Source organism: Heterocephalus glaber, unplaced genomic scaffold (assembly GCF_053883595.1).
Source record: "Heterocephalus glaber isolate CG9 unplaced genomic scaffold, H.glaber_assembly_v1.0 deba00000122, whole genome shotgun sequence".
In the NCBI taxonomy this organism is placed as follows: domain Eukaryota; kingdom Metazoa; phylum Chordata; class Mammalia; order Rodentia; family Bathyergidae; genus Heterocephalus; species Heterocephalus glaber.
Window position 1 is genome coordinate 5,989,523 of NW_028258138.1, and position 23,250 is coordinate 6,012,772.

Genomic DNA, 23,250 nt, shown 5'->3' on the forward strand with positions numbered 1-23,250 from the left:
ACTGGTATTTGAGGTTGTCTGTGGTCCAAGATGCCATCTTTCCTCTAACCCATATGGGCTTCTTCACTACGTAACACTTTTCTTTCAGATTTCATAGTTGATTTAGTAACACAATCCTGTTATAATGAACATTGTCATACTTTTTGTACTTTGAAGGACAGCTGAGTTTGCTGACTTTCTCTGGAGTCACTGTTTAAATTCCAAGCAAGCATCCTGAAGGGTGTTTCAGGTATAGTTTACTTCTCCATGACAATTCATTTGAAACTCCTTTTGAGTATTTACTAAGAGCAATTCATGTAAAGTGCTTCGTGATGGTGAAAACTCATCCCTGCTACAGGAGGCTCAAGGGAAAGTGAAAGAGACAGTCACAGGCCCAGTGTCACACACATACGACAGAAGCAGTGGGACAGGCTAGATATGCTGAGAAACAGCACCAATCCCCCACCAGCTATTTACTGAGTGTCTGTTGAGTGTCTCTGTCTCTGTCTCTCTCTGTTTTTCGTCCCCACCCTAAGTTTGCTGTTCCTAAGATTTGGATTTTAGGATATGGTGGCTGTCTCCCATGTTTCTGGTCCCACTCTGCCCATTCTTTTGCAGGACCACATTACTTTCCTTTTTTCCATTCTTCCTCTACTCCTGACCCATGTAACGCTGAAGTATGACTTGAGCCCCTTGGCATGGACAGATAGATGAGGCCCGATCCACCAACCTATGCCCCTTCCTGACCATGTGAGTGCCTGGGAATGACATGTGGGCCAAGTCAGACCAGATCAGAGTTATTCTGCGACATTCACTGGGTCTCTGTCATGGTTGCCAAGCGGGAGGGACGCGCAGTTATTTGTAATGGGCTCCCACGGAGGACAGGCTGACTTTGAAGAGCAACAAGCAAAAGACACAAGTGGGCAAGGGCCCTTGTGGTAATGTTGCATCCTGAGTCCAGCCAGGTCTGACCAAATGCATGAACTTGCAGATATGGACTGTAATTCCCTAAATCTCCAACATGATTTTTACTCCATGTTAGCAAAAGCTCGAGCAGCTGTTAGTATGATTTTCTACTTTCACCTGCCATTATTCTTGGGGCACAAGCTTCTGTGGGGAACCAGTGGAGAGGGGTTGACCAGAAGCCCAGGACACAGAGCTTCTGAGTCTATGGTTAAAATCTCAATCACAACACTTTCAAATACCTTCTAAAACTCGATTTAGAGGTCACTATCTTCATCTCCCTCCTTGCATTTAGATAGGATTTAATTTCTTTCAGAGCTTTGTATCAACAACAGTTATTTGCAGGGTCCTGTCCCTGGTCACTGGTGGTTTCCATTGCATGAAACTGCTAATGATCTGAGTCTGCAAAACTTGAACAAGTGTGAAATGGAAAAACACCCGAACTTCTGTCTCCTGTGATGTTTGTACTTACCAATTACCTGCAATCATTGCAAATGACTTCACTTCAAAATAAAACAAACTTTCTGAACGTTAAAAAATACACAGATGACTCATTCAAGTCTTTCAATTAATAGAAAGTGTTATGTGTTTATCTTTCTACCCTTATTCACATAGTCCTCAACCTTTCAGATACTATACAGAAAAATCCTAAAAATATACCTAAAAATTCAAATCTCAGATAAAGGGTTGGCACTGTTGCATGCACAAGAATGAGAAGATATCATTTTAAATAAAAATATACATGAAGTATATTTTATGAAGATGTAAATCCTTCTGCTATAAATTATATCCCATTTTCCCTGTTGATTTAAATACATCCAGAGTCCTGTGAAGTACTTCAATTTTGCACTTCTATGCAAATTCCTGAGAGAGGCACATATTCTTTCAAAAGCAAGAGCACTGTATTGCCCTGCGCACAGTCTCCCTTCCCCAAACTCTGCAATATTCTGTGACCATTGGCAGGAAAAATCTTGTGCTGTTAACATCACAGATTGCTTAGGCGACAAGGTGTGAGTGATTTGAAAGATATATGGAACAGAACTGAGCAAATTAAGTCTGTCACTGCTGTTTTATCTTTATTTATTTAGAGCAGTAATTCTGTCCTAATCTTTTATACACCGCTTAATCAATTACATGGCATGTACATCTTTTCAGATGGCTTCAGTTGACTAGTTTCTTCTGCACCACAGGGAGATGCAAGTTGCTCCAGGGAAAGCCAAGAGCTCAAAGTGCACTTGAGGTTCATGCTGTTGAGATAATCTTGATTCACCCTTGCCGCATAGAAGCACTGATGAAATAAGCAATAAATAGATTCCAGAAGACAGAGGCAAAGTCACTGTAAGAGACAGTGGTTTTCACGTACACAGAGTGGTTACAGTAGTTTTGTTGGCAGTATGGGCAGGTCAAAAGGAAGAACATGTTGGTTTGAAGAGGTTGGGTCAATCATCCCTGTGCATGACACAAAGGACAGTGGCCAGGGTACTGCTCTTCTAAGCTCTGTGGTGCGGGTGAGGAGCCAGTCAAGTTTCCCATTGTCTTTCCCGCTGACCCAGCCCTGGCCCTGGAGCAGGACGAAGAGGTTAAGAACCAAGGCACCCCTTGGTGAGACCATTTCTGCCACACATTTCACCACCCTCCTCTCTGTTGCCATGCCAGGGTCACTTAGCCACATTCTCATTATGGGGTGGATTTTCAGGTTCATCTTTTAATGATAGAAAGAAATGATTTGCTCATATGCATTTTTTTAGTTTTAGTAGCTTTGCAAAATCTTGTCTTTTTCATTGTGGTAAAATGAACATAATCGTAGTTTACCATTTTAACCATTAAACATATATTGAGTGGAGTAAGTACATTCATGATGTTATGCTACCACCCTCACTATCCATTTCCAGAAATTTTTATTATGCCAAACCTGAACGATGTATAACCTAAGGATTCATAAACAATACCTCCCTGTTGCTCTCTCCTAGCCCCTGATACTCACCATTCTGTTTCCTGTTTCTGTGACTATGCCTTTTCTAGGTACCACAGCTATGTAGGATTAGACATTTGTCCCTTTGTCAATGAATTCTTTGACTTAGCACAAGGTTTTCAAGGTTCATCTATGTTGTAACATGCATTACGAGATTAAAGAATATTCCTTCATGGGTATGCACATTTTTTTTGTCTACTCATTTGTCGATGGGCTTGTGAGGTTATTTCCACCTTTTGGCTATTGTGAACAATGCTGCTATGATCTATGCCATCATTCTATTTTTAACTTTGTGAAGAATCCCAAAACTGTCTTTCACAGTGGCTACACCATTATACAACGTCACTAGCAATGTATAAAGGTGCCATTATTCTTTTTTATATTACTATAACAAAGTACCTGATGATGAGCCCTTTATAAAGAAAAGAGGTTTATTCAGCTCACAGATTTGGAGGTTGGAAGTCCCAATAGGATATCGCTAGTTCTTTCAAAGGGTCCTCTGGTTACATTGTGTCATGGTGGTAGTGCCTGTGACCAGAGTTATCACTTCATGAGGTAGGAAGCCAGAATATGGGAGGGGTCCATCGGCAACCTTCCTCTATGCTCCATCTTTGAAATTTCCCACCATTTTTCAGATTGCCACAAGGAAGACCAAGCTCCCACCACATGAATTTTTGGGTGACATACTCAAGCCATATCTGAATCACAGCAAATGCCAATTGTCTTGTATTCTTGTCAATACTTATTTTCTTCTCCTTTTTAAAAATGATAGCCATCTTCATAGCTGAGAAACGGTATTTCAATGTGATTTTGATTTGTATTTCCTAGTGGTTAGGCTGTTGAGCTTCTCATCAGATGCTCAGTGGCCATGTGAATATCTACCTGGAGAAATGTCTGTTCGAGTCCTTTGCCCATTTGAAAATGTGGATTGTACAAAATAAATTCTTAATGTAGATTTATATAACTTCTTTAATCCTTGGAATTCCTGGTCGTCTTGGCTGTAGGAAGGGACTATGCTGATTATGTCCACTGAAGCTTGGCTTGCTCCATCACAGTTATTCTGCTCAGTCTTCCAAGCCTGATTCTTGTGAGTTCATATCTAAGAGGGGGATTTTCTCTTGAGGCACAGTGGACCCATGATTTAGGAAGTCAATTCTTTCCCGAGGGCTGGTTGTAACTCAAGTTGGTCAATGAAGGCTCAGGATCCTCTACACCCTTCACAGTCTCTCTCCTATACACAGGCAGATCTCAGTGTCCTTAGAGAGACACCGGCCCAGGATTTCTCAGTGAACCCCACACAGGAGAGGATGCTGTCATGTTCCTTCCAGAGCTCTTTAAGGTTAAATCTGCATCTGAGTTCACCTGGAACACAAGTGGCCAACACATTGGTTGTAACCCAAGACTTTGGTCATAAGTTAAAACTAAAATTCTGATCATGATCCAAGTTGTTCTTATGTCAGGATGGTCCTACCTCGAGGGTCCACTGGCCTGGCATGTCAGACTGTGTGCTTGTGAGGCAATGACCTTGAACTCAGGTCCCTGTTGGTTCCCTAATGTCATGAGAGACATCTCAGTTTCTGGGGAGTTACTGGCTCTGGATGTCTTCTAGGTTAATCTAAAAGTTGTATCTTTGAGAACAATAACCAGTAGCCATGTATAGCCTTTAAAAATGAAATGTAAATTAATTAAAACTGAATAAAGTGAAAAATTTCTTCTTTAGTTGCATTAGCCACATTTCAACTTCTCATTAGCTCTTCCTGAAGCAGTTGTAGAAGTCTTCTTTCATGACTGTCTTTATGAAATGTGGTCAAAACCATGGTGAATGCTGCTGTCCAGTGCCATCCAGTGGAAAAGACTCCACATGTGACCAGTGTCCACTCCACTGAACAACACATACTTACCCATCATCTGAGAAAAGTTTCCTGGGCTATACTGATTTAGAAAATAAGCATTTACAAAGGAGCATTGGAAACAGGTGAATAAAACAAACAAAACAACATCCACCCCCAAATGGCTCCATAATTCAGAAAAAAGCGATACTAGGATTAGGGAACAAGGTTAGAATAGAATTGAAATAAACTCCACACTTGCATTATGAGTAAAGAGTCCAGTTAGTATTCTCTGTTACACAAGCACTTTAAAAAATGCCCACGTCATGAAGAATTAGCAGAGCCTTGCCCAAGGTAAGATGATATAAGAGCTGTGATCACTAACTACAGTGAATGTTAACAATCTATTACAGAAAAAGGACATGTTCCCATTAATCTCCCGCTGAATCCTCCTCCTTGCTTCAAACACACTTAGCCCATCCATCTTGCCACTTTCTGAAGCAGTTCTGGAGTCCTCTTTTGTCAGTGTCTTTAGTTGTAATGTTGTGGCTGCCTTTATGTCCTGAATGGTTTCAAAACATTTCTTTTGCGTGTTCATTTTGACTTTGGGAAGTAGCCAGATGCTTCACGGCACCAGACCCTGTGAATAAAGTGGATGAGGACATGCTAATGTTTTTATGAGCCTGCCTTTCCACCGGATGGCGCTGGAAAGCAACACTCACCATAATTTTAATCACACCTCCTAAGGGTAAGCACGAAAGAGGACTTCTAGAACTGCTTCAGGAAGTGAAAAAGAAAGGTGATGAGCCAAGTGTGTTTGAAGCAAGGGGAGTATTTCGTGGGGCGTTAAGAAAATTAATGTGTGGCTTGATGTGTCTTTTAACGTAATAAAAATTTAAAAGTTTAAACGTTTATTGTGTATGTTGATCACACCTCGTAAGTGTGTGGTGACCATGAAGGTGGCCGCTTGAGCTCCTGCTGCTCAGGGCAGCTAACAGCTGTACTTATGCGGGTGGGTCCCGGCCAAGGACAGAATGTTAACGCACGCCTGTCTCAGCGAGAAGGGGGACGCTTCTCATAGATGACTTTGACTTGAAGGTTTCCTGTTGGGTTGACCAAGGTTCTTCCTAATCCAACCTGTTTCTTCCCAGTCTTCCTGTCCAGTGCCAAACCTGCAGCGAGCTCTGGAGGCCCCGCCTTATCTCCACCTTCTCCTGCTCTTTCCACCAGGACGTCCCTGCGTCTCTAACCCTGTCCTAGTGTCGGCTGCACTGCTGACTCACACCAAGGCAATGTTTACACCGACTTTATCGCTTTGCAAGAGTTGCTTTTTCATCTCTCCCCTCCTTGAAGCCTCCTAGCAGCACTGTTAGACTGAAACTCCCACGTCAGCGAAGAGACTGCTGTTTGCTCCTCCACGTCTTCTCATATCTTCGTGGAGAGAAGCTCTCAGGAACATCTCAGATCTTTACACTAACTGGCAAGGCGTCTCTCTGATGTCCCTCAGACACCTTCCTAATTTGAGGCTCTTGGAAAGGACTTCTGCGTTCTGTTCAGCTCCCTGAAATACATTTAGAATCCTGATATGATCAAGTGTTTGCTTTTGTCGACCATTGACGTTTTTCCCGTTGCTCTGTAATAAGATCACTCTGGACTCTTAATCATCATCAGGTTCAGGGGAAAAGCTGGAGATACTCTGTTTCCTCAGTAGTTCTAGAACCTTCCTTCAGCTTTCTTGCCCTTTTTTCAGCTTAATCAAAACCCTTGTGAGCACCAGAACCAAGTTCCAGTTTTCAGTCCCTTTCCCAGCCGATGGGAGTCCTTTCTTTCTGCAAAATGTTATTCTTCTGTGAGTTTCTAGTTTGTCTCCCAGGGCCACATCCCTCCAAAATGTCACTACCGTTTACATTTGCAAAACTTAAAATAGATGTTGGTGTTCTCAGACTATATCTGCAAAACCTATGTGCTCTGAAGATAAAGAGGTGTCCTTGTAGATGTTAGTGTCCTGACAATGTCCCCTTGAGTCTTAGCATTGCAGTGCTCCAGATTCCAACTGCCAGCACCTGTACCGCTGTGACCACAGGCTTTCTCTGGCTTCAGCGTGTCCTGTTCATGCACATAGCAGGTAAATGTCCCACCATCCCTGGGCAGAGGTCCCTGTTCCATCTGGCTCTTAGTTCCCAGCAAGAACCCAAGGGTGCCTTGCCTGATGACTTGTGCTTTACTCTCTGCCGTCCTTTCCCTTTCTGGCCTCCTCCATTCTTCACTGACATTTTCTCCAATAATTTCTCAAATAAACTTCTTGCCCTGGAATATCAGAGGAAACCACACTCAGGTATTGGTCTATTTAAAAAAGGGTGCTTCAAGTTCCACGACAACACATTGGCAAACAACTCTAGATAGGCTGTCTACTTCTTATCCCTAGAGAGTCGCTAATTGAATTTTCCCATCAAGTACTCTTTGAAGCCTTACAGCTTGGAAACTACTCACCTATTTTTAACCTTGCAGTTACTGAACATTTGATTGAGAAACATCTTTTCTCTATAAAGTACCAACATTGAGTACTGAGAAAAAAAGAAAAGAAGCAGTAGACAAGTTACCATAGGTTACTGTGACCCCTGAGGCCGCTGGGGAATGGACTGCAAGGGAGGATGACCCAGGACTGATGAGCTCGCTCATCCAGTCTTGGCTATCAGAGTGTTGCTCAATGCCTGATTAGCCAGTTCTGATCGTCCTCCATGAAAGAAGAAATACACCGAGAGAGCCATATTGGTAGTCTTCCAGTTAATCTCCTTGCATATAGGTCCTTAGCCAATTCACTTTTTCATTATCAAGAGGACAAATCATATTGTAGTATGAACTACAACTAATCGAACATGGAAAATACTTTAAAACTAAGTGGATTTGAAATTAAGTTCAAAAGCAAATTTATTTCCTGTTGCAAGACCCTTGGGCTGGCCAGGGACTAAATAGACACACTTATATGGCAACCCAGGGCAGCATCATGAACAAATGGGACAGTGGGTTCCCTGCAGAGGTTTTAGGATGACCTCCCAAACCTGCCTCTGTCCTTGGCTTTGATGTGCTAACTAAGCAGCAAACTGTGGACCTATGGGTTAAATCGAGCAGTCTACCGTGACTAATTAGGGACCAGATATGTGCATGTGTCTCTTTTTGGCTATGGGTTTCTTTAGAGAGAGAGGAGAGAGATCACCTCTTCTCAAAACTCATGCCTGAAAACTAAATTAAACACACACAGACACACACTTAAAAAATGGATTCAAAACTTACTAAACATCTTCCTTTATTTTCCCTGCAGACATTAGAGTTTTTATAGGCGACACATTTACATCATTGTAAGCCACAAGTGGAAACGTTTGCAAACACCTATTTTAATATTTTCTTCATGTCTGATTAAGTTATGGTTTGAATGTTTGTATCCTCCTCAAATTCATGTGTTGCAATCCCCCTTCATGTGATGGTATTAGGAGAAGGGTCCTTTGGGAGGTGGTTGGAATTGGTGACCTTGTTAGAAGAGACAGGAGAGAGTGCTTTCTTTTGGACTTGCAAGGAGACAAGGAGACACGAATGTGAAAACAAGGAAGTGGACCTGCCCATTGCTAGGTCTGCATGTGCCGTGACCTTTCTACCCTCTGGAAGCCTGGGAAATGAGTTCGCTGCGGAAGCTGCTCCATCTAGGGTGTTCTGTCACGGTAGCTTGAACTGACACTAGTCATTTTCAAATTATTGTTAAAACATCACTTTGATGTTGAAAGGGAACATTAACTTTTCAAAATATCTCTGAGGCAGTACATCATTGTCATTTGTTTCTCTGGAGCACTTCTCATTTTCTAAAGGGAGCACACTTGCTTTTCTTTTTCATTTTGATGCTTCTTTTAAGTAATTTGTCATCAAATAGCCACTGAAGCTCTTACCCACCCCCCCAATCTTATCTATCCAAAAGTTTTTGCCCATTCAAGATGCATTACAAAATATTATACAGTTTCTATCACATCCTACAGGCTGTTGCAGACAGGCTGTTGCAGACACACTGTAAGGTGCCCCAGGACCCCCTACCTCTTGGTATTCATAGCCTATGTAATTAAGCTCTTCTGCTTGGTTGTGGGTGGGATGTGTGACTTACTTCTACCCAATAGAATGTGGCAGAGGTGATGAAATGTTACACCTATGGTTGTATTATGTAAGGGTATAACTTCCATCCTGCTGGCAGACTGTCTCCAGATGTCCATGGCTTCTGCTGCCATATTGAGAATCCCGTGTTGCTAGGAATGGACAGTGACCTCTAGCCCAGCAGCCAGAACGAAGCTGAGGCCTCAACCCAATAGCCAGGAGGAGCTGGCTTCTGCCGACAACCCCATGAGTTGTGAGGCCCCAGCTGTAGCTCATATCTGATTGCTTCCTGCAGAGAGGCTCTGATGAGTAAGATACAGGTGAGCCACACCTGGACTCATAACCCCCAGAAACTCTGAGATAATAAATGTGTGCTACTGTAAGCCATAAAGCATGGCAATTTGTTATGCTGAAATCAATAACTAAGACATAGATTTTGCCTTAAGAATGTAAGTCTTCGTTGCAGCAATAAATCACTTTTGAAAGCATGAATTTCTGTTGTTTTCACTCAGAAATAGTTGTTTTTAAAAATTCCAATCAAAGCAGCCTATCTGTCAGGGTTTCTGCTACATAGTTCCCATCAAATCTTGTTTTTATTTCAAAAATTACTCTTATGAAAATGTCTCCTGCAATAAATCTTCCACTTGGTGGCTCATAAAATAGATAATTCCTTGTACATTTCTTTAGTGGAAGAGAATCTACCAAATATATATTCTGATATTCTTTATCAGAAGGTTTATTTTGATACTCTTCAAGCTTCTTTTCCTTTGTTGACAAAGGAAAACATTTTAATTTGTTGATAGATAGTTTCGTGTGTACCCATTTGGCCGTGTTTCCTGGAGGAGGTGAATGAGGGTTTTACTACTGAGTAATGGATGTTGGAGGAGCTTCTACACAATTATCCTTAAGTTCAGTGGAATTTTTGAAGTGTTGAGTTGAGTATCCATCCTAATTTAAACTTAAGAGAAAAGCAGTTGCGTTTAGTTTTTGGTTTTTAAGTGTTTTGGTTTTTTAGTGCTTCAGTCATGGTGACACATGCATAATCACTAGCTCAAGGCTCGGTTACACACCTAGAATGTCTTTGGCTCTCCAGAGACAGTGGGTTTTATCTGTATGGCGGATGCAATCACTGTGTGATCTCTACTTCCACCTTCACTCTCCTTCTGCAGATTCTCAGCAGAAAAGTCAAGTGACAGCCGGTCGCCGCCCTGTGCAGACCCACCAGAGACTCCCATGCCACCTTCATCTTCATCAGCCCCCCCGTCTTGGGCTGGGTCACCCTGCTTTCTTTCCTGCTCATACTGGGCTCCCCTTCTGGAGCTGAGTGAAGGTGACTTCCACTCCAGCCCTTTGCCCTGGCATGGTCTTTGGCTCGGTGTCCTCTCCCTGGGGTGCTTCTGGGACTCCTTACTTTGTGGGTCTTCGCCATCATCTCCACATCGGAGAGCCCTCCGCCCACACTCCATGGCGCCCTGCTTTGTCTCTTCCCAGCACATCTGTCCTTGCGGATGCACAGATGAGCCAGGTTGTGATCTGCCCAGGCTCCTACCCCACTACTGACTTTGTGCCTGGCATATTGAAGGCACTCAGGAAGTATCTGTGAAATGAAAGAATAGGGTTGGTGACTGGATAAAGAAGAGGTAGGGTTTTTCTATATTAAATGGAGTACTACTCAGCCATAAAGAATAATAAACTAGAGACATTTATAGCTATATGGATGCATATCAAGGCCATACTCTTAAGTGAAATAAATAGGACACACATGTGTAAATACCAAACTGTCTCTCTGGTATGAGAAACTAAAAGTGTAAATGTGGACCAAAATGTATAATAGATAATGTGAAATGGGAAGAAAAGGTCCAAAGGGGCAGGGGAAGTAGGGGTATGTGAGGGAAAGGAAAGAAGGGGAAGAAAAAATATGAGAAAAGAAGGAAGGAATGGAAACACAGCTTTTGTAAATAGGGACGGGTGGAAGGGTGGAAGGAAAGGAAGGGGAATGGAAAACACAAGAACCAAGATATATCATGTACAGGTAACAAATTCCCAATGATGAATGTGATCATAATGTACACCTAAAGTGTACCAATACAGTTAAGTTTAAAAAAAGAATAGGGTTGGGGATATAGCTCCGTGGTAGAGGACTTACCTAGCATCCCTCAGGAGGCCCTGGGCTGGGTTCCCAGCACCCTACCCCAACAAAGGAATATGTCACATAGGCTTCCTGATAATACTGAATTTTTAATGCAGTTTTCATCTCAGTTTGGATGAACTGTCACTGTTGTAACGTGGTTAGATATGTTACCTGTTGTTTTTTGTAGTTTTATTGTGATGGCATTTTTCAGTGATTTTCAATCCACAGGTTAGTTTTACCACTTTTAAATTTTTTATTGAAACACAGTACTTGTACATCTTTTTTTTTAAAGACTCATGGATATTTATTTCCAGAATACTAACAAAAACATGCCAATGAGTATAGCTTAATAGAAATTTAACAGATTTTTGATGACTTATGGGAACAAAGCAGTAGCATACTAATAAATTCTATATACAGAAAAAAAAGACTTATTCTATATTATTTGCTAACACCTGCTCCAAACGATTTGGCCCATTGACCTAAGCTGGCATGAACTGGCTCTGGCACACCAGCAGGAATAGGGCTCAGTGATAACACTGTATAAGGAGCTAACTAAGTCTGGAGACATTGCAGTCTTTGTATGGAGTGTGACACACAAAGGTATCACCTGGCTTTGCAGTCTTGGTTTCTCTCTCTCTTTCTTTCTTTTCTTTTCTTTCCTTTTCTTTTCTTTTCTTTCTTTCTTTCTTTCTTTCTTTCTTTCTTTCTTTCTTTCTTTCTTTCTTTCCTTCTTTCTTTCTTTCCTTCCTTCCTTCTCTCTTTCTTTCTTGACACAGGGTCTTACTATGCACTTCAGGATGGCCTGGAACTCACAGTGATCCTACCTCAGCCTCCAGAGTGGTGGTATTACAGACATGCCCCACCACACTGGGGTTTTCCTTTTTGAGACAGGATCTCAGTATGTGGTTCAGGTTGGCCTTGAACTCTTAGTGATCATGTCTCAGCTCCTGAGTGCTGGGCTTACTGGTTCTCACCACCATACCAAGCTTTCTTAGGTTTATTTCAAAGTGCCCAGCTGGCCAAGAGGAAAAGGATGGAGAGAAAGGCATCCAGGCCATTAGCGTATTCCTCGGTGGGCAGCTGCGCTCAGCTCTTGACGCAGTTTGCACTCAATCCTATCTTGCTCAATGAGATAAAATATGATATAGAAAACACTAAGTAAAAGGGACACTAATTCCAGGACTTACAAAAGACTTGAGAGCCAGATCCCATTACAGAACCACCATCTGTGAACGCCACAGACTTGCCTGTGCAAAGGGTGGCTGCTGTAGGTGTGGAGAAGTTTGGGGACTGGCATGTGGGGGCGGAGCATGGAGACCAGGTGAGGGTGAGGGCTCTTGGGTCTAGGGAGCAGACAGCTAAGCCTCCAAGTGGAGAAAACATTCACAATCCTGCAAATGTCTCCCAAGCAGAGAGTTAATAAATGCATAAGGAAGAGAAGATGACTTCTCTGAGCTAAGGAAGTGAGGCCTGATCAGAACCTGGGAAAAAGATGGGGAGGAGGAGGAGGAGGAGGCAGTGATTGGAGCTGGATATAAACTGGGCACATTCCTCGGGGGCTCGACCCAGAATCTCTCCAACACTGCCACATAGAAAGCTACAGCCCCGTGCTTTACTCTTCTTTACATACATCGTGCAAAATACACCGTTCATATCATCTCTAGTCTGTACACCACATTTCCTGCCACACTCTTCCTGACTCATTAGTCATTTGTATGCCTTTGGATTTTAAGGTAAAGCTCCTAAAACCTGTCTGATCTAAAACACATTAAGAAGCGCCTGTAATCTGCAAATCCAGTTACAATTGTCTTAAGACTGCTCCATGCCCAAAAGAAGGAACTGAGGTTATGGGTGACAGTGACACTGCAGCCTGAGGAGAGAATACTGGAGGGGGAGGTGAAAGGACCCTGCAGCTGGAATGCACCGTCACTTGTTGAGAGAGGCTACTGACTACCTTCGACTCCACAGGCAGAATCTCGTCCCGTAGGGGGCAACAGTCTCTGATCGGTCTGGGCATCAGTCATGACTGGGACCTCCACAGGCCCATCAGGTGGAACCGGACGGATGCTCGGGGCTTCTTATCACAGGCCACAAGCAGAATATAGGACAAAGAGGGCCAGAGAAAGACGCCTTGGGGGATGAGTAGATATGGGATCCGTCGTTCACTTTGTAGAAGCAGACAGTTCCTGATTCACAGTCCAGGAAAATCCCAACCTGATGAGGGGCTTCTGGCAATGAAAGAAGGACACAGAGTGGGGCGAGGGCCCAGTACTCCTTCCCAGACAACTCCACGACCCAGAGGCCATTCTTGGGAGACATGAGGATGAACCCTTTCTTTATCACGTCCTCGCTGCATACCTCAACCCGTCAGGCCTGCCTCCCACCTCCACCTCCCAGTAGCGTCTTCCTGAGGTGAAGGGCTTCTTGCCTAACACGCAGGGCCAGGAGTCAAATCTCTCCGAATTTTTCGGTCAGCCATGATGAGAATCTTCTAGTCGCACAGCGTTTAAATCCTCAGACAGAAGGAGGTGAGGGTGAGCTGTGTCTTCATCCGGGGTCACAGGAACTGCGCATGATCGAGCCAATTTCCATTCGAGGGGCGAGTGAAGGCAACACGGAGAACCCCGAACCTGCTTCCTGAACACAGACCCAGGTGTTATGAGGTGAGCGCATTTCTTCTTCCCATTCTGCTCACACAGCACACTTGCTGGGGAGCTCCTATCCCACTTCCCATCCCCCGGCTGTGTCCTCAGGGAGTGGGAACTGGTGATGTGATGCTACTGGTTCTCATGCTTCCAGCTCTGCAAGAAAACCCTCATTCTCTTCAACCTCTGCACATTTCATGTGTTCGTCCTCTCTTTCAATTTTGAAGATTCTATGGGACTAATTTCATCCTTTCTTTCTTTCTTTATACATTTTCTGTGTAGTTGCCAAGTGATAAATAGTCCAATACATCCCATGAATACAGCAACCATTGAGAAACTCCAAAATGGCGAAGAGGGCGCTGCTATGGAAATCCCTGCTTCCTCCTGCTGGCAAGGAGCAGGTTGAGGATGCAGCAGGACACATTCTCCAGGGAGGTGTCTCTGATGATCACTGAAGCTCCCACGGTGAAAAGGCCATCTTGGTCTGGACTCCTGGACTCAAGCGTGGACAGAAACTTCTCCCCTGTGGGAGTTCTCCACTGCACCTGGGGCTCTGAGCACCACCCCACAGAGGTGCACTCCAGTCGGATCTCTCCACTTTCCTGAACTTCCATACTGATGTGAGGGTCAGAGCCCAGGGCAACCACTCTGAGCTGCAGGAAGGCCTCTCCTCGGACAGACCTGGTTGTCTCTGAAGGAGCACCTGTACGTTCCTTCATCAAAGGCCCCGATGTCATGTATCCTTAGCATTGCATGCCCTGCAGTGATGTCTGTGACCAGTGTCACCCTCCCCTGGTGCTCGGGCATCTGCTCTCCCTTCTGCTCTTGCCCATCTTGGTACACCGACAGCTGGAGGGGATGCGTTCTGGAACCACTGGAGTTCCATGTGCTCAGCACTCATATTTGGTCAAAGATAACAGGGCAGCTTAGTCTTCACCCACTAAGTCCAGGATGAACTCCAGAGGTCCAAGGACTTCAAAGGGAATCCTTGGGACTCCATCTGAAAGTCACAGCCCACAGAACTGAGGCAAGCGACAGCTCCTCATGGTAAAAGTATGTTAATAAGTTAAATCTAGCAGCTTAATTAAGCAAAGCAACACTGGTAACCAGGCAGCCCGCCATCCAGGTAGGACTGGAAAGCCGGGAACCCACAAATAATCCGGGGTCTGAAGCTGTGCCACTTGTACATCTTTGTAGGGTACATTATAATAATTTGTTACACATCTACAGTGTACAGTGGTTACAAGTACTTCCATCTTCTCAACTATTCATCATTTTTATGTATTGGGATTTTGTACTATTCTAGTGTTTTTATTTTTTTCTGGTACCAGGGATTGAACTCAGGACCTTGTGCTTGCAAGGCAGGCACAGTGCCATTGAGCTAAATCCCTAGCCCTCTTCTAGTTATTTTGAAATATAGATGGTCGTAACCAGTAGCTAGCCTACTGTGCATATTCCTCCTCTCTTACTGTACTTGAAAGCCTCTGACTTAATTTCCTAACATCTCTCTGCCCACTTGTCTTCCCTATCTCTAGTGACCACTGTTCCACTCCCTTCTATGAGATCGACGTTTTAGTTTCCACAAATGAGCGAGAACATGCGGTATTTTTTCTTTCTGTGCCTGGCGTATTTCACTTAGCATAATGTCTCCCACTTCCATCCATGTTGCTGCACACGGCAGAATTTTGTTCTTTTGATGGCTGAATAATGTGCTGTTGTGTTTATGTGACACATTTTTTCTCACCCATTCATCTCTTTGTTGATTTCATATCTTAGCTGTTGTGAATTGTGCAGTGATAATGGGAGTGTAGGTATCTCTTTGGGATAATGACTTCATCTCCTTTGAATAGACACCTAGGTGTAGATTGGTGGGTCATATGGGAGTTCTACTCTACAGTTTTTAAAGAAATTGCTATAGTATTTTTGTGATGACTGTACTAATTTACATTCCTTACCAACAGTGGATAAGAATTCTCTTTTTGCTGCATCCTCTCCAGAATTTGCAATTTTTTCTTTTTGAAGCCAGACATTCTAACATGGATGAGATGATGTTTCATGGTGGTTTTGATTTGCATCCCCATGATGATTAGAACTATTATACATTTTTATATATTTATGAGCCATTTGTATGTCTTCTTTTGAGAAGTATCGATTTATATTAGTCCATTTTAAATAGGATTATTTGGGGGGGTGCTTGTGTTTAGTTTCTGAGTTCCTAACATATTCTGTATATTAATCCCTTAACAAATGAATAGCTAGCAAATATTTACTCCCATTCTGTAGATTGTTTCTTCACTTTGTTGAACATTTCCTTTGCTGTACAAAATCTCCTTAGTTAATGGGATATAATTTCATTTGCCTATTTTTTGTTGCCTGTGCCTTTGGGGTTCTATCCAAAAAATTGTTGTCTTCACCAATGTCTTAAGTGTTTCCATGTTTTCTTGTGGCAATTTCATAGTTTTTATGTACAGGTCTTCGACTACTTTTTGGGTGACTTTTGTGTAAGATGAGAAAGAGGAATCTAGCTTTATTCTTCTGAATGTGCACATCCAATTTTCCCAACCCCATTTACTAAAGAGACTGTCCTTTCTCCACTGTAAGTTTTTGGAGCCTTGGTCAACAATCAGTTGGCTGTATGTATGTGGGATTAACTTCTAGGTTCTCTATTTTGTTAAACTGGCTTTTGTGTGTGGTTTTATGCTGGTACTTCACTGTTTTGGTTACTATAGCTTTGCAGTATGTTTTGAAGTGAAGTATTGTGATACTTCCAGATTTTTTCCCCTCAGGATTGCTTTAGCTATTCTGGGTCTTTGGAGTTACATATGAGTTTTAGCATTTTTTTTGGTTTGTTTCTGTGAAGAATATCATTAGTATTTTGAAGATTTTTTTTTTTTGAGGATTGCTTTTAAAGATGCTTTCATTTTGTGAAAACTGGTTGATTTAAATGAGATAATTTCAGATCCCAATTCATCTAACAGATTATGTACAACTGCAGAATGTTGGACTATGTGGAAATGCAGCAATGACAGAATGCCCAGATATTGATTTGTCCTCATAAAACAGGCCTCTGGACAGGCACTTCCACCCTGCACAGAACACAAGAGGATATAATGGTTACCTAGAGGCTAGGGTAGGGAAGGCTGTGTGGCAACAATCCATCTCCAGGACTCAGCTTCTTAACATGGTGCAATTTTATTTCTCACTCTTAGGAAGACTCTTGGCTTGGGCAGTCCTTCACTGTGTGGTGTCCTTGCATGCTGGCCTAGTGCAGTAGTGGAGAAAGGGTTGTAGTCAGGCCTCCCAAGGCCAATCCCATTGGCCAGATCCTAGTCACATGACTTGATCAGAACTGCAAGGAAGCCTGGGAAATATAGAGGAGCTCTTGAGTGTTTGGTGAGAGTCTCAGTCTTTTTGCCCCTGCTGTCCCAGAATACTACAGATGGGATGATTTATAAATAATAGTTTATGTAGTTCATAATTGTGAAAATTGAGCCCAAGAGCATGGCACTGCCCAGAGAGGGCTTTCACACCCATCATAAGGTGAGTAAAAGGCAAAAAAGCAGGTACAGACTCATAAAATCAGAAGCTCATTGGTTTCATCAGGAACCCATTCTTATAATAACAGCATTAGATCATTCATGAGGATAGAGCCTTCTTGGGCAAATCCCCTCCCTAAGGCCCCACCTGTCAATACTATTACAATGGTAATTTCTACATGAACTTTGGAGGGGGCCTTCAAACCAAAGCAGTGAGCATTGAAAATCTCTGCCAGTTTCAATATGTATGTATTAAATATAGTAAACTAGAATTCTTTTCTTCTTTATAGCATAGGAACACATTTCTTATATAAATACAAATATTGCCTACTTCCCTGGATCATTCTGTATATGTACCACACTGTGGAGATCATATCTAAGACAGTGATGACATCAAACTCACTTTTTTTTGGTACCAGGGATCGAACTCAGGTCCTTGGACTTGCGCAGCAGGTGGTGAAACCACTGAGCTAAATCCTTGGCCCTGAACTCACTTTTACTTAAAATACAGCACTCGCCTTGTTTTGTCATTTTCTTTTTTATCCTAAAATGGAGGAGAAAAAGATACCTAGTTGGTTATGGCGACTTTTGGGGGATACTTTCTTTTGAAAATTTTGTTACTAATGTATGTTTGCGATACATAGTAATTACTGTCCCCATGGGGAATTGGTACACATGTGGATGGCTTCTTAATCATTTTTACCCCACCTCCATGGTTCTCTCTTCCTTCTTCCCCAGATCCCTTTCCCATGGCCATTGAGCCATTTAAGAGATTTTCTAGGTGACGAGGTCTATTCTAAAGCCACACAGGACTTTGCTTGTCCACTGGCCTCATAAGCTGACCACCAGTGTTAGCCCAGGACACACTGAGAGAGGAGACTGACAGCAGAAGAGGGAGAAAAAGCCTGTGCATGTGTCTGTGTATCGATTATGCTGCTTCCAGATCAATTCTGCAAATTGTAGCTAAGAATAACTGCTAGAAGATTGGATCTAATAAGGGCAAAGAAGGAGGAATTAAAAACATCCTTCTTCCAAGGGAAGGAGAAGGCAATAAACCAAACGCAATTGCTGAGTATGCGCTGAACAGAGGCCCTGGGTCCTCCATTAACGCCCCCACTGGAAAAAGAGAATGAATAGAAAACACCACTGGGGGGATGAGTGGCAAGACAGGAACATGGGAAGAATAGCCTAGTAAAAAAGAGTCCAGGAAGGTGTCACTGTCACCTTGCCTGCCAGAGGGGCCACACCCTCAGGTTCAGACAGCTTCTCTTCTCCCACAGGCAAACACAGAGGTCTGCTTTAGCCTGGTTTCCTTGTGGTAAGCTTGGCTTTTGGGGAGGCTCACCACAAGTGCACTCCAGGGAGGGGAGTTGCCTTGCACTCCAGTGCTGAAGGTGACCTCACCTCCCTGGAAGCCACTGGAGGACATTTCTCCACCTATCCTCCTGGGAGAGTGGGCTTCTTCAAGCTGGTGTGTGACATGTCTGTTTAGTGCCAACATCTACAGTGACATCAGTAGAAATCTCTATAATCACATGAGCCAAACATGACTTCTGCATTTGGGATATGCTGGTACGGGCAGTGATGGGACTCACAGATCTTCACTTAACCCAATAAAAGCGTGGCATTCAATGTCTTTTGGCTCCGAACAACTCCCTACCCTAATGCTGTGGTCTCCATATGTCCTGTCAAGTTCATGTGTTGGGAACTCCATCCTCAATGCGAGTGTTGGGAGGCAGAGCCTAATGAAAGCGGATCAAACCCCACAGCTCTGGGCTCCTGAAGGGGTTGGTGTCATTGATGTGGGTGAGGGCGAGGTGGGTTGATATGTTCTAAAGTGAATTCGTCCCTTTTTTGCTGTTTCTCTCCTTTTCTTCCTTGCCCGTTCTGCTTTCTGCCATGGTATGACACAGCACAGAGGCCCTCGCCAGATGTCTCTTAGCCTTTTCAGCTGCCAGAAGCATGAGCCAAATAAATCTCTGTGGTTTGTCAATTACCTTATCTTGGGTATTCTGCTCCAGCAAGACAAGATGGACTAAGACACTGGGCTATTAATGGCTTCCTCCTCCAGTTCTTCATTACACTGTGTGCCCTGGCCTGTCTTTGACTCGTCTCCTATCCATGGCTTCCTCCCACTTTTAACAAGTCTAAATATCTCTGTGCTGATCTCTCAGGTGGTTTACGGTCTGCAAGGCAGATAGGCTGCTACCTACCACCCCCTGCAGATGGCTTTCTCCCTTCTATTGGTGAGTCCCCCTTTTCTAACATTTCTCGATATTGGTAAAATACAAAACCATAGGAAGGAAGGGTAGGAAAGAAAGAGCTCTTTCTGACTTATCCCAGGACCCCATCTAGAGAAAACCTGTCAGGATGAATGGTTTCTACAAGATGTTGGTGTGAAAGTGTGCCACTGGTGGTGGAGTGGAGAATGAAAATGATTAGTCGAGAGGAGATTTAATTCAATCATGGAGAGCCCAGAAGAGCCACCTCCCCCAAAGACACCCAGCATTAAGGAAACTCCCAGGAGTAGCACCAAAGCCTAGAACTGTCAGGGTTTTTATTTTGAGTATCAATGTAAGAGGAAAAAGGAAGAAAAGCAGTTCGGGCAAGGAACTTTCTCAAGGTTTGGAAATTTTCTTGGGGAAAGGGGAAGGATGATAATCAGACACAACATGCTTTCCTAATCTGAGCTTTTGTTTAACTCCTCACAGAGCCTGCATGCTTTTCCCCCACCATTTAACCATTCTCTTGGCCAAGTCCCCCACACCTTGGGAAAGGTACCTCATAGATTTGAGACTCCACATTCTTCATCTATGATTGTGGATAAGAAGACCTGGCCTATCCCCATATAGCTGTTGTAAGAGTTAGACTTCTAAGTCCCCAGTGAAATGCAAAAGACTCTGGAAATGTAATCTAATATCACTCTGTTTGACAAAAAATGTCCCGTGCTGTCCTTTAGTTCCTTTATTTTAAAATTATTTACATGCTGCTCATGTTTATTATTTAAAAGTGTCTCCTCTCATCCCTGCGTCTATTGAAAACACAGATGTCAGTTGAATTTCTGAGCACATGTTATCATTTTTCTTGCTTTTGAGGATCGGTACACGAGACCCTTGCCTTCCAGGTGTTAACCTAGCACCTGGCTATGCCTGTGCACCTGGCGGTCACCATTTCTGAGTTTTCTACTCTGCCTGCTGGTGGGATTAGGTGGGATTAGGTGGGATTAAAGGCCCTCCCAGGAAGGATGCTGGGATGGAGGGGCATCTGCATATTTCAGGGATCAGGCTAGAAAGGTGCTGGGAAGAGTCTGTTCACAAATATAGCAACATTTTGCGGAAACAAACTGTTGTACTAGATATAAACACCACTGGGTATAGAATTTCGCATTTTTATAATACATCAAAACTGGTCTTATATATCAAATAATATGAACGGGCATTTTATGAAGTAGAATTATTATGGTTACTCAACAGTCAGACAAAGGCATTTGTGTACTTTTGGGAATTAATTATAGTAACTAATATAGACATGGAAGTGTGGAAGGGTGAGTTTAATGTTTAGTATAAGAAACAATCTTGAGTATTTATTAAGCTACTATCTCTAGTGAGCTAAATGAATTTTAGCCAATATTTACATTTACTGTAAAAATTATTTTTAACAGAAACATAATTATACATACTTGTAGTGCATAGTGTGATAATTTGGTCCATGCATATGATGTGTAATGAACAAATTGGGGTGAGTGGAATTTCCATCTCCTTAAACATTTACCATTTTTTTGTTTGGAGCTCATGAGCACTTCTCATTCTTTGTAAGATATCTAATACATTGTTGTAAGTTTTAGTTGCCTTATTATGCTGCACAGGGCTGGAACTTTTTCCTTCCATATAATTGTATTTTGATATTGTTTATCCAATATCCCCGTATCCTCCCCTCCCCTTTCAAAAATAACAGAAAAATCTTGGAGCTCTGCTTTAAATGACAAAAATCAGCCAAAAGAATTGGAACTTAGATTTTTTTGGAAACAACAATGCCAGGGATTTATTCTTCACTGGGCAAGGGAAGAAGCTGAACCCAAGAGAGAGTGGAGTGAGGGTATGAAATTTTAAATAAATACCAGCTTTCATGTCGCTGCCCATGGTGATCATTTTGTAAATTACTTTTAATAAACTGCTCACTTTGGATGTACACTATGATTAGAAAAGTCAATAAAACTGGCAAAATGCTCTGTAAGGATTTATAGGATGAATGAGTGAGGATGAGACCGGAAGAGAGAGAAAGGAAAAGAAAGGAAGAAGCATTAGTCTCAGAGATCCATTTATGCGCATGTTAATGTTCCCTGTTGCCATTGTTCAGAGTAGGCTGAAGAGCATTTGCTGCCACAAAAAAGAGGTTGAAATACTGGCTTGAATTCTTGAACAGGGTCCTCAGACTTTCAAGAATTCTCAGGCTTACTTGGACATTTTCCCACTGTCTAACATTGTGTGGTCTTGATTTTTAAAATAAATTGCTGCTTTGGAAAATTACTGGGGACCCCTGAAACATTACCAGAAACCTCCACGGTAGGCTCCAGTCTCCTGCTCAGTGTATGACACAGGCCTGAGGGAAAAACTAAAAGACAAAACCAAGGGAGACAGGAGCAGATGACCAGTGCTCTTTAATTACCGAAGGCACGGGTCTGCCCAAGCCCCTGATTTCTATTACTAATCAATTGGGGTAAAGGTGAGCTATGCCCAAGGCCAGAAGTACATGTGAGGACGCACAGTCATGCGGCTTTTACAGGAATTTACATACGCAATCCTCGTGAAGGGCAAGACAAGACATTCTCGAATTGGGAACAGAATGGACAAAGTGTATGGTTGTGATTAGAACACTGTCCTTCTAGTCAGAAGGTTTTAGTTGTGGGAACAGAATTTGGGTGCGAGTTACTCTGACGGCACGTAGGCTTCAGCTGGACTCACTTCTATAAACAAGCGGATTGTGGGGTTAACTGCACAGCCTGCCTTGGGCATGATCAGTGTTGCAGTCTCCCACAGTATGTTTCAGACATCGAAAAAATTTAATTAAAATCATTTATTAATCAAGCACTTTTTCCAAGATATTGAGCCAAATTCCATGTCAAGCGTGGCGACCTATTCTTTTCACTTGGTAAATTTGGACCTGCTCGGTAACTGTGCTGTGGGTTGGACCTAGAGTGTCCCCCAAAGGTTTCCCGTGTTCAGAGGCGGAGCTTTGGGATCACGGGAGTGCGACAGCTGACTGGCTTTTAGAACATGCAAGCTGATTAGGGGCGGGTCATCGGGGGTGTGGCCTGAAAGGATACCTCTCTCCTACTGACTGCTCCCTTCACGCTCTGCTGCCTGGCTACCGTAATGTGAGCGGCTATCTACCTTCAGACCCTTCTACCACGCCATTTCTAGCTTGGAGTTGGCTGACTATGGACTGAAATCTCTAAAAATCATGAGTACAAATAAAACTCTCCTCCTTTAAATTGTAAGTGTTAGGAATTTTGTCCCATCAATGCGGACAGTGACAAAGACAACTGAGAACATGATTGTAAGAGTGAAAATTTTAGCTAAAGTTGGTTAACAAGAGTCAGTACTTAACCCTGAATCTCTACTCAATTAACAGCCAACTCTTTTAGTTATTTAATTTTTAAAAATTAGCAATACCAGTTTTTCTTTGAAATATTTTCTTTCCTTTCTAAAAACCTATTATTCAAACATAGTATAGAGTTCAAGAGGAGTGGTAGAAACATAGCAAGAAGCTTGTTCCCGACTACCTCCTCCAGCTACCCAACTTCTGTCCTGGAGAAATATTAGTTTCCTATCTGCCCTCCCTGATACATCATCCTGTTTTTTTGTTTTTTGTTTTTCAAAAAAACATGAGAACCTAAGAGAAGACAGCTCTCTGTCACAGCTGCCCAGGACTTCTCTTCACATATACCTTTTGGAGACTTAAGTTGCCTTCTTGGGAATCTTGGGGGATGTGGTTGGCTTAGCTTTTGCTGCTATAATAAGATACAACATATTGGGTAATATAAACAAAAGAAATTTATTTC

The 23,250-nt window shown here is 42.8% G+C and overlaps 1 pseudogene; it reads right to left on the minus strand.

Moving 5' to 3' along the window:
• Nucleotides 1-13,054: 13,054 nt before the first annotated feature.
• Nucleotides 13,055-21,328, minus strand: LOC101715058 (butyrophilin subfamily 1 member A1 pseudogene; annotated as a pseudogene).
• Between the last annotated feature and the right edge of the window lie 1,922 nt (nucleotides 21,329-23,250).